We start from the raw sequence: 12,483 nt of genomic DNA on the forward strand, positions 1-12,483 counted from the left end.
TCAGGGCACCGGTAAACCAACCGAGCCCATTAGCAACGCACCCGAGAGAAACCGCGGGAAGAGACGACAGCAAGGGTGACTGCCAAAACAGCAAGCCCTGCCAGCGACCTGCTCCTATCCAGAATCTTAAGCACCACTGATGAGCCATCCTAAAGTTTTCTGATTATTGCAGCTTTTTCCCCCCCGCCCCCAGCTGGAAATACAGCCAGACGCCAGAACAAGAAGTTTCTCAACAGCGCGCTGCCAAAACTCAACAGCCTAGTCTTCTGGCGAGAGGCTGGATGTGTCACAAAGCGGGAGAAAGGAGAGAATATCGTAGAAATATCAACCTACGGGAGAACCCGAGACAACGGAAGAAAGAGAAAACAAGAGCAAATCTGCCACCCAGGTAGGGACAAGGAGCAAACCAACACCAACTCCCCAGTACGCTCGAGCGTGCTGCAAGCAGGCGGAATTATTTGGTTAGCTCCCTCCTAGCGGAAACACCAAGAAAACCAAAGGGGTGACGTACCAGCGGCGGCATAAAAGACACCAGCTCTGCTTTTGCCACGAGGCACCTTTGCAAAACGACCGAACGCCTTCACGCGCCCGATCCACGGCAGCTCGCGGAGCCGAACACGCCGGGACGTCGGTGTAATCACCAGCAGCCCGGCTCTGCCTCTGGACAGGATAAATGATGTGCAGGCGGGAGCTGGGACAGGGTGACTCTCAGAAGCGAAGCCCTCGCTCGCCTGGTGCATGATCGAACGGCCCTGCCATCTCCCCCAGCCCCAATTCATTTTCTGATTAATTGTTAACCACTGAAGGCCACGTAATTACTGATTAGAAAGTGGCAGAGAAGAGGAGGGACACAGAGGCAGACAATTAATACACCCCAGTCGCACAAGAATACGAGCTGATGGCTTGGAGCAGAGGCAAAACAAAAATGAAGAGTCAGCTTTGGATTTTCTTGCTAGAAATTAAGAGCAATTTTGTTTCTCTTTCCATTTATTTAACAAACTAACGCTTTTGATTCTTCTTTTATTTTTTTTCTCGTGTGTGTGTGTGTGAAGTAGTGCTTTATAAAACTGATGTCTACTTTATGTTATTTTGCTATTTAATAGTCTTTTTGCTAAAAAAAAAAGGTATGAGATCTGGGCATAAACTTTTTTTCACGAATACCTACAACATGGACCTCAAAACCAAGCCCTCAACACCACAGATAATCCTTTATTCTGCACATGTACAACATTCAGCAGAATATAGCTCAGTTTTACTGTGGATTGTTAGAGCTACGACAATGTAATAACTACAGAATATAATAATGCCTCTGAAACCTCAAAGAGAAGTTGGTAGACTTTTCTGCTCCATTTATCCAGAAGAGCATAGAAAGCACTCAAAACTACAGTAACCTTATGTTTTTCACATCATCTTGCTTCACATTCTCGGGAGTCTGGAAGTGATTTGGACTGTAATATCATCATAAAACCGAAAGACTTTGTCTCCTCGCTGCTCTTGAAGCAAGCAGCCCCCAGCAGCCGGGCTCCCGGCTCTGCCGCCGACCGCCCCAGCCTGACGCTGCCGCACAGGCACCGTAATTTCCTCCTGCTCCCCCCAAAGGCACCAAACTACCATCGTTCTCCCCCAAAACGGGTGGGAAGCAGCACGCCAGCGCTGGCGAGGTGCAGCGCTCCTGAGGCTGGCGCGTGGGCTGAAGCCTCCAGGTACCCACCAGGCCGTGAGCTCGGTATTTAACAGACGGGACAGAGCAAAGGTCCGTCCAGCTCTCCAGGAGGGCACGAATTGCAGCAGCTGCTTTGCCCGTCTGTGCAGCCCGGAGGGCTGCAGGGACCTGCTGCGCACCCTAGCACGGCCCGCCCATCCCAATTTGTTCCCCCCGCCATCACATCCACATTCCTCACTTCCACCAGGTCTTCCCTGGCAGGACTGTTTTGATACAAGTCTTAATTTTCCTTTCTTTTAAAAAATTACTGCTTTTAAGAGCAGTGCCTTGCCACTGCTGAACACCTTCAGATGTTTTTGGTGAGGCCATTCTGCCACCAGGCCAACACCAGACGCTCTCACGAGGCCTGCCACCCCCATGGCCACCTTTGCCAAGGAGGCAAAAGCTTTGCAAGACAAAAATTTATTGCTTTCTAAGAACGCACTGACTTCGTTTCCTGTAGGATACGAAGTCGATTGGCCAACATATAGGCGGAGAGCTTCAAATTGGCAGAAAGTTTAAGAAAATAAATCTTCACATTAATTTTGCTCGGCTAGAAATGCCAACAACTATTCCTGGGAATCTGACAGCATTAATAATAAAAGGAACAAACATAACTTATGCATGGGTGTCTTCTGCTGGCCCTCATCCCTCCCTCCCCTCCTCCCCTTTCTCTTTCCAAAGTCGCAGAGCAAAACTCCTTCTGCGAACCACCTCGCCATTGAAAATTCAACTTAAAACACCAAAGGATTTTCTCAGGCTTCAAAGCCACGCTTTGGTCCAACTAAACCATACGTACGTTTCAAAAAAAGCAAGGCAAAAGTGGTCTCAAAACATTGGTAAGAAGAAAAGGAGAGCAGATGAGTTACATCACGGGAAACTTCCCCCCCTCGTGTGGAATTCCTCTGCTCAACGTGAGACTTCTTGGGAGGTTCCTGAGCATCTACTCCACGCGTTGATCTTTGGGTACCTCTAATGTCAAGACAGGCAGGAAAAAGTCAGTTGTATATTGTTAGAGAAAAGTACCCATCTAAGAGCCACAGTAACTACTTGTGCCTCATCTTTAGCAACGAACAAGAAGAAACATTTTCTTAACGTCCTGCCCCTTGCTCCTGGCCACGGAGCCGCCAGAGCGCAGAGCCAGCACCACACCCGGTGACAGCCAGGCGGCCGTTCGCTGCGCCTTTTACCTACGGAAAGCTCCAGTCTTAAACCCGTGATTCAACATGATGTAATTCTTAGTTTTATACAGGAAAATCAAATGAGCATGTTATCTAAGAGTGCAAGAAATTAAACAGAGGGCGTAAGAAATCCAACCCTTTACTTTTGTCCTGGAGAATTTCACGACCTTTCCTTAAAAAGTACCAACACCTTGTTTTTGCAACGTGGCTAGAAGAACGAGCAGCATTCACTTAGAACGCAGCAGTCTTATTTAAATCACTTACACTTTCACTGGAGGCTGCCAACGCACTTGTTTTCATTCACGAACTGCGTTGGGTGCTGCCTGGCATCTCAAAAAATTCAAAGTGGAGGTTTTTGTATTTTCAGTTGGTCAACAAATAGTCATTACTGTAGGGTTTTTAGGTTGGGGTTTTTTTTGTTTGTTTGTTTTGTTTTGTTTGTTTTTTTTCACTGAAACTTTTTGGTTTGCATTAACGCCTCTAACGTGTGCAGTAAGTCAGATGTCTGCCTTACCTTTGTGGTGACGTTAAATGGATATTCAGCTGCAAGCGACTGGCTCATCTACGCGGCTTTACAATGCGACGCTTAATTAAAACTAGATACTCCTCAAACAGAAAAAAAAAAAAACATGCTGGTTTTAAGCTATAAAAAGCAGACATCTAAAAATACATATTTTTGTGGATTTTTTTTTAAAGTTGGCTGTGTCTCAAAATGAGGCTTTTTTCCAGGCCAGGGAACGACTGCTGCTGCTGCTGCAGATCTCCAGCCTGCGCATTCAGCTCTTGGCAGCGAAGTCCAAGAGAGACGCAAGGTCAGTCCCAGCACGGGAATCCACCACAGCCCAGGTGCAGACCTGCTGCTCCAGCCTACACACACGGCAGCTATTGCAGTCCCACGTATTTACTGCCATCACAGCTCTTTTTTAAGAGCAAACAAACTGCGGCTCCATCCCAGCCGTGTCTCTTCTGTGACTTCTTCTGTTTGCATGGGACGAAATGAAGGAAAAGATGGTTTTAGCAGAGAGGCAGAAAAGCAGAAACACCACCTGTTTCAGTTTAACAGGCTCCTTCCAAACCACTTGCCAAGAACTGGAAGTTTCTAACGTGCTTCCAAAACAAACATGTAAGCAGCAGATTGGCTTCAGCATCATCCTAAATAGCTTAACCATTATGAAAACCAGAGAAATGCTGCGAGAAGCCTCAGTGGGTAGCCGTGTTCTAAATCGGTACAATTTTAATTATTTACTTTATTTCTGAGCTACTTTTTCCCCTCAGTCAGTCCTTAATAAACCTTAACGGACACACTACAAGGTGCGCCTTGAGTTGCGTGACTTAAAGCGAGCATGTCACGACGGCTCTGCTGACAACTTCCTTAGGGTAAAGCTGAGAGCTGGCAGCTTCCTTGGGGTAAGTATTGTGGGAATGTTGCACCGGCTCCCACAACATCTTTATATGTTTATTTGTATATTTATAAAACATTTGCATATGTTAAATACAATCGATTGGTTAAACGTAACATCCAACGCTCGCTTCCACCGCCTGTAGCCACACACACCTGAATGTCTTATCCCCGGATACCTACCTCACCCTCCAGTGGTTTGCCTAGGAAGGGGCTTGTAAACTGCTTCAGGTGCTCAGCTAATGAAGAGCCCCCTTTGTTTCAATTTGGTTAAGATATAAACCAAAAACCTCCCCAACTAGCACACATAATAAAATAAAATATAATAATATAATTATATTTTTATAATAAAATAATAATTGCAACTCCTCCTAGATTGCAGTCAGTTAAGGGCCACTGGTACGTGCGGGTAGACTCAGATAATCCATTTTTACACTACCATAGTAACTACAACAGTTCCACCCAGATAACAGCGGGGATAAAGATCTAAAATAAAAAATAAATAGAAAAAAAAAAAAAAGATACAGAAGGTATGTTTTTACATACAACTTCCCAACCTCTTCTCATGGAAATTAGGGCCTTTGCCAGGCTGTCACCAACTGAATTGTGTGTTGACACCACAATAAACATGGTAGTGAAGATCACTGGGTTTACAAAATCCTATTATCTTCAGTTATATAGGAAATACACATATTTGGACACTCAACCACATCCCATTCTATGGTTTTTCAGGGCATCCATAATTTTTTCCACTGTGTTCCCTGAACAAAAACCATAAGCACTTTTGTTCATTAACAACCCATTGTATATTAAAACACCATAGAATCACAGGATGGTTTGGGTTGGAAGGGACCTTGAAGATCATCCAGTCCAACCCCCTGCCATGGGCAGGGACACCTCCCACCAGACCAGGCTGCTCCCAGCCCCATCCAACTTGGCCTTGAATATAAACAAATTAGTCCTAATTAAGAGGCTTTGGGATCTTGTTATGACCCAAACGCTGTGAAAGCAACCATCAGCTGTACTCTTCACGATGCCAATGGCACACAGTCTCACCAACCCCCTCTCTTAGCCTGCCTTCATCAAAACCAACAGCAGAAGTCCATCTCATCGAGTCTTAACGTGGAAAGATGAAGAGAGATGGGAAGAGTGCAGAGGAGGAAAACCAAGGAGCAAACCCCACCGCCTGCAGGAGGTGTGATGGGCAGAGACGGGGGCAGGCAAGAAGGAGCAGAAGGCAAGCGCCCTTCTCCGAAAGGAAGCCCTGACTTCCCCAAACCGCTGCTGGGGCTCCCCAGCGCCTGCAGCTTCACCATTTACAACCAGGAAAGAGAGACAGAACTACCTGGCAGACACGGACACTAAATTGTAATGAAATGTGCAATAGAAAACATTGCAGTTTGGCCCTGGAAATCTGCAGGCACATTTATGGGGTAACACAGCGCTAAGCGTCTCCGGTTTGAAGAGCACATCCAGGCTGAGGTAAGTAGGAAGAATTACTATCAGTGGGACATATCCGTACTTTTTCTCCTCCGTATTTTGATGCTTCTTTGGCCAAGTCTGTGCCTTAAACCGGTCCAGAAATTATCAAAATTACCCTATGTCCAGTAGGGATGAAAAAGGCTCTGGTAAGAATGCATTAATGGAAGAGAGTGGGACAAAAATAAAACAGGGGGAAAAAACCCCCTTGTATTAAAAAGCCTTGTTCTCTTTTCTCAAATTTCCCCCCAAACAATACAAACCAAAATAAACCAGTGGGGGGTGGGTGGGATCACAGAAACCTTCCCCAACCAGGGAGCCCATTGGAGAAACCGGGACTCCTGGACCCAGGTTTGCACCACAGCAGGGAGACCCGACCTCGGCGGCCACCCCAACGGGTAATTGAAGCCCAACCTCAGCAAGTGTTTGAAGACTGTCCGTCCAGAGCTCCATGGGGCTGTCACGCTGATCCTCTTGTGAGGGGAGAAAGACCAGAGGCCTGTTGCCGCAGCAGACTCCAGCCATAACGAATGGGCTCTGACACGACCCGGCAGCCCTGCTCGGCGGCCGCGATCTGGCAGCAATTTAGACACGGCTCTCCTGGAGACCGCAGACCTCCTTAACGTCAAACAAAAGGGGGAATGGGGGTGGACTTCTGAATGGCTTTTACCCTCATGGCAGGGTTTAAAAAAACAGGAAAGAAGCAAAAAAAAAAAAAAAAAAAAAAAAAGGGGACATTTGACATCAGGCTGATGGAAAAGGATCTTACAGAAGAACCTGCTCATGGGTGGAGAGGAAAATATTTTTGGGAATATTGCTAGGTTACAGCAGAATTCTGTCATCATTGTCAGGGAGGGTTTAGGATGTGGCCATAACCCCTCTGCGAGTCTCCTGGGGAACAAAACAGTCCTTGGAGCATCAGCCAGGAGCAGAGAGTCTCCCAGTGGTCTGAGATCGGTGGAGAAAAAAGGGTCCTTGGGTCACTTTCCCCAGGAGGTGCCATGCTGCAGCCCATGGAGCAGACAAGGCTGCGTGTGTGCGCACAGGCCCTTCCTCCCCGTGCCTGCTGCTTGGGCTGCTGCCTCTCCGACGGGTCCTGCACCGACCAAAGCCAACACCGGCGTTTGGGATGTCTCCCGGCAGCGAGGATCCATGACTGACCTACTCCCTCGGCATGGGGCGGCTGGGGCACACCAGGTGGCTCAGGCATCTCCATGGCTTAGGGTCACTGGTCTAGGTAATTGTCAAGAGCAACCAAATCAGAGTAAGTTTTTACATTTGCAGGAGAATCCACTCTACGATCCGAACGGTAGCTCTTGCCACGAAACAGGTATGCAGAGCGAATATAATTTAAAAGGTTATGTACTGGTTTTGGTTTTTTTTTAATGGCATTTTCTTATTTTATTAGCAAATGATTGAAGAGAACTCCCCACATAACGCTCGTGCACGTGAAGTCACCAGAAACCAGGCTGTATAAAAAGTTGCACTGTCTGAAAAGCAAAGGCTGTCTCTTTCTTACACCTAAATATGTCCGTGCTTGTCTTACCACATCGTGTTTTTTCTTACAGAAAGAGCTGGTGTGTTACTTTTCAAATGGAAGAATCAGTAACGATTAGAACACAAAAATTAACGTTAAAACGAGACTCGGTCACGCAGCGTTATTCTTCACCTAATAACCGTAGGGTTAGATGGCATTTTTACTGAAGCCTTCATCGTGAAATTAAATAAAAATGTATTTTACTGACACCTAAATGTCATTTAAATAAGTCTTTCTTTGATAGATGAAGGCTAAAGCCACCCCAAAACTGCAGATGAATTATCTGGTCTCTAATGACTCCAAAACGATTACAGGATGCAGAGCAATCTCGTTAAATTTTATTCAAAAGCTTACTACACTTGTGTTTTCTCTTATTTTTCTATCAATGAAACCCATGAGGTTTAAGAACAATTCATTATGTATGAGACTCAACTTACAGTGCTTGACTGTTGATTAATAGGAAAGTTTGCTGTATGTACATTTGCAACATTAGATGCATACAATATGCTAACTTATTCTTTCACCGAAGCTAATTATTTACAAAAATGACTACTTGAGACTACAATTTATTAAACGCATGCATCCAGTCTCAATTTGGCCCCAAAAGACAGTCTGGAATGAAGATCTTTTACTTGATGTGACAACTTCTAGAAACAGTGTTATTAATATTGTAAATGTGGCAAATAAAGAGTTCAAATAGCCGTATGTCTGTGTTGCATTTTTTCCCCGCAACTGAATCCATGAACAAAGCGGCTTTTTAGGTTTAAAATTCATGTGGAAGCACATCCTTACATAGTTTAATTTAGCTTCTTATAAATGAAGTGCCTGCAAGATGGGAGTAAGAGATTAAAAAAAGGATGAGAGCTGCAATAAACACAAATAACACCCCCATTCGCATTGAAATACCCCACTGCAGCTCCTTTTAAGGCCTATTAAGAAGAAATTGATGCATTTACGGAAGAGAACAAGAACTCAGAACGGAGTAAGCCTTACTCCTTGTCATACAACCTTTGCAATATTTTCTCCATTCAGCTTTTATCTCTTATTGAGGATGTAAATCCTTACGGATCTGACCGGTCAGAAATTCCACGTGAAAACGGTACCTCTCTCTTACACTGAAAAAGAAGCATCTGCACAAAAATTCGGGTATCAAGTACAAATTCCAAATAAATAGATGCACCTCTGGAGTAAAATACGTAAGCACCCAAACGGCCCAGTCTTCTTTCCGACTTGCAATCGACGACGTGAAGCTCGGGTACAAACGGAGGTTGCCGGAGAACGCAGCTCACGCGGCCCATCGCCGCTGCCCGCCGTGACGCCGGCAAAGCCGCCGCCGGCTTATTCCGTGCTCCTAGTGCGTACCAGCAAACACTTCAGAGAAGGGAGTGAGACTCCTGTCTTCACATGCCAAGATAAGGAAAATCAATGTCAATGCCCAAAAGACTCAAGTGATAGCACTGAAGGTCATTAAATGCTACTCACTGCCCTGCACCATTAAAGTTTTGATTGGAATCCTATATAGAGAGACACAGATTTCAAACAAGATCTTGCCCTGGGACACAGTACTGCGAGACCACGGAGGGAACACAGCAATCAGCGAGCGGGGGACTTTCCGAGGAACACAAGAAACACGTTCAAGGAAAACAATGCGATGCGTGTGTGGCCTTGGCTTATTTTTCCTGAAAACATTTATTGTGTTTTCCGAGAAGCGCATCTCATTACGGACAAAGATCTCCTAAAACAACGGTAAAGTGCAAGGACAACCACTAAGTAGTTATGGTTCTTCATCCACCTCAATCTTCTGCTGTGTGTCCCAATGCCCCTTCATTGTCCACTCTATGCCAACCTCCTCCTCTCTCCTTGCATTGCCCAATTCAACGTTCTGCCTTTTCTCTACCCTGGCCATCACCCCTCCTCCTTAAATCACCTTGTTTGGACCACCTCAGTACTGCTCTACGGCGGATTTCATGGTCCTCCTCTGTGCTGGTCACCAATTCAAGCACTGCTTTCTTCCCATCTCTCAACCACGTATTTTTCAGACTAATTCTTGTTCTCTCCAGATTTCATCCCGCGTGTTTCCGCCTCCTTTGTGCCAGCAGAGGTCATTCAGGCAAGTCAAGAAAGCTACAGTTAGTTCTGGTGCTCATCAGCACCACGAGGTTGTGTCGCCTTTGTGCTCAGCCCCAGAGACCTCCTCCAGAGAGACCCATTCGCCCTCTATGAATAGAACTTTTCAGAGGCCTACAGCTGGGCCATATTTGGAGAACAAAAATATTCCTAGTATCAGAGTGGCTTCTAAAAAAATATTTCTGTTTCAAATCTGTGGGTTTGGCAGCAGAACAACTGTAAGACTTGACTGAACAAGAAAAAACCCCGATTTTTGTGTATCTTCTCGTTGGAAAGGACCACCCTGTTCTAGATTGAGAAAGACCTCAAAAGACCCTCAACCAGCAACCATTAAGCAGATGCTTCATATGAAATGCTTCTGAGCAAAAAGGAAAAATTCAGCCAGGCTACAAGCAGCAGCACGCTCTCACCCGAGATGTTAGGCAACATTAAGCATAGGTGATATCATCAGTTCTATCTATAATTAGGTTAAAAGAAAGTCAGTTAATTTTAGCACTTACAAGAAACCGTTACAAAACATTTTTTTCTTATATAAAAGAATTCTCCCATCAGACTTCCGAGGTCAGTTTTATCACAGGCAATTAACTGTGTTCGGGCTGGCTGCAGGGGACCCTTAAACCGCCCACCAGACTCCCTTCGCTTCTCCACTTGGCTCCCCTCTTCTAGGGTGTTCACCACAGCTCTCCCCGCTATTTCCCAGCCCTGTGCAACGGCCATGTAGCACCACCTCGTACATAAACCCCACCACCCACCTCTGTTCAGAGGTTTGCCTCATAGTAATAACCCAGCTGCTGTTATCTGAAGTAAAATTTACATTTTTTCTACATATTTAAGATAGATATAATCCAAATTATGCATGGATTTAGAAAAAAACCCCAAACCTAAGGCAGTTAAAATACACATTACAACCCTTATACTGGAAGACTCGGGTCTCTGATCTCCACTGGTGCAGGGGGAAATTGAAGGAGGAAAACTTAAGGCTGAATTATTGGAACCGGGCTCTGACTTTGGATGTCCACCTTGACGTGCATTAGTGCATGAATTCCAGATGAAAGAGAGCACCAAGAATTATAATCAACAGCACCTGCAGATACTCCAGCCTATTAAAATGAATTAAGACACAGATAAATCAGGAACCTCTTAAGAATTCAACCCATCAGGACATTTTTCAAAGCAACTTCCCAGTCTGGGTGTAATGCAGCCTGTGCCACCTGAGCATCTCCTGTGAGGACCAACCGTGGGCTCACCTGATGCCTGACGTGCCGGAGCTCCCACCAGGGCAGAGACCGGCACACGACCTGACGTGCACGCTCCTGCCGCAACCGGGGACGTGCGGCCCATCTGCTGCTTGACAAAAGCATGGAAATATTTTCCTCATGTGAGCGAGGCCCTTCCGACGCGCTGCGCACCAAAGCAGCTGTACGGGAGAAAGGAAGGATGGCAGGAAAGGCACCAAAGCCCTGGAGGCCAGTTTGACCCTCACCGTGTTACTGGGAAGCTTCTAACGTCAGTGCAAAGAAGTGTTACTCATTTATTTTTCTTAAACCAGGTACAAACACTCAGAAACCACAGAAACAAACCCTGGCACCTGCCTAAACCATCGCGAAAATTGGCAAGATCTGCGTTCCTAGCAGGCACCCATCATCCAAACTTTCAGGTCAACACAGGCTGAGATCGGGACGCTCAGAAAAAAACTGCCTATGCATGCTAATTAAAACAGCATAGTTAATAAATATGCTCTCTCCAAAGCTTTTCTACAGGGCTTTGAGATCGTCTCCCACACACATTAGCTGGATCTTTCCTAAACCGGCACTACCCAGCGAAGAACCGGCTTTACTTCTTACCAACTCGCCCTCAAAACCAAAAATAGAACCCTACAACATCAGGAAGAACAAAAGCCACCGAGTGTTTTCCTTCCTTTTAATCAGTTTGTCCATTTGTCAGCCCTTCTCGTGGACCGTTTGCAACGCGCCGCAGCGCCAGGGATCACCCCTTTGGAGGTGTGGTGAAATCACGCCCCATCGCACGTGCGGGAAGGTCACTTCTGTGCCTGCACCTGAGGGACACGAAGCCGTATCTCAGGTGGCTTTGCAGGCACACCCTCTGAAAGGCAGTGGGAGCCTTCGGGAGAGGTATGACCACCAGCCGCCTGCCCAAGTAGCCCACCGCTGCCTCTGCTGCGGGCCCACCCTGCACCTTCCCCATCGGGGAGGAAAGCTTTTCTTCGCTCGGGTTGCCACGCAGAACCCCATCGCAGGGTTGGAAAAGCAGTAGGGCACCTCAATAAAACCAGTAAAAACACTGTTTGAAAAAACTGCCGTTACAATTAACTGAAAGGAGTCTGTAAACCCCGACCTCAAAAGCAGCTCGTTAGAGATGGAATATGGGAACTGTAATTTAAACAAACTCCCCCCTGCGTGGACCACCTAGGCCTCAGCGCGCCCCTGCGCTTCTCCCGCCCTCCCCCAAACCCCTGGGTGCCAGGGGGATGCCTCGCCGCTGGGACGCAGGAGCTCCGGGACTCCTCCGCGCAGAGGTGCTGCCCCGGGATGCGGACCTGGCGTGACCTTACCGCCGCACCGACCCTCCCGCGGAGGACACGGCGGGATCCGGTGGAAGCTGCGAGCTACAGCCCCGGCACTGGCACGTTCCTGCTCCGAAACCCCACCGGCACCCCGTGGCAGGAGAGCTGGAGGTGCCCCCAGGCCATCCTCCTGCCCCAGAGGGGGCAGACCGAACTGCTTCACATCACCCTGCTTCGAACGGCGCAGAAACGTTTTTCAAGCGCGCGTTCTCCCCTCGCTCTTGTGAAGTGGCGAGCGGAGCCTGGAGACTGCTGTCCTCCGAGCTTTAGGTGCATCTGCATTACAACCCCATTAGCTTGTGTGCTACACTCATTAATAAATAAGGTTCTCACTTAAGTGCCTTTCTTGTAAATTGGTTTGTTCTGTTCCGTATAAATAATATAAATTTCTCTTATCAAGTACGGGGGATTTTTTTTCCTTACCTATGTACAGACACCGCAGTAATTTAACCCAAGAAGCAGTTCATGTAACAT

This window comes from Leptosomus discolor, chromosome 6 (assembly GCF_034619465.1).
Source record: "Leptosomus discolor isolate bLepDis1 chromosome 6, bLepDis1.hap2, whole genome shotgun sequence".
NCBI lineage: Eukaryota > Metazoa > Chordata > Aves > Leptosomiformes > Leptosomidae > Leptosomus > Leptosomus discolor.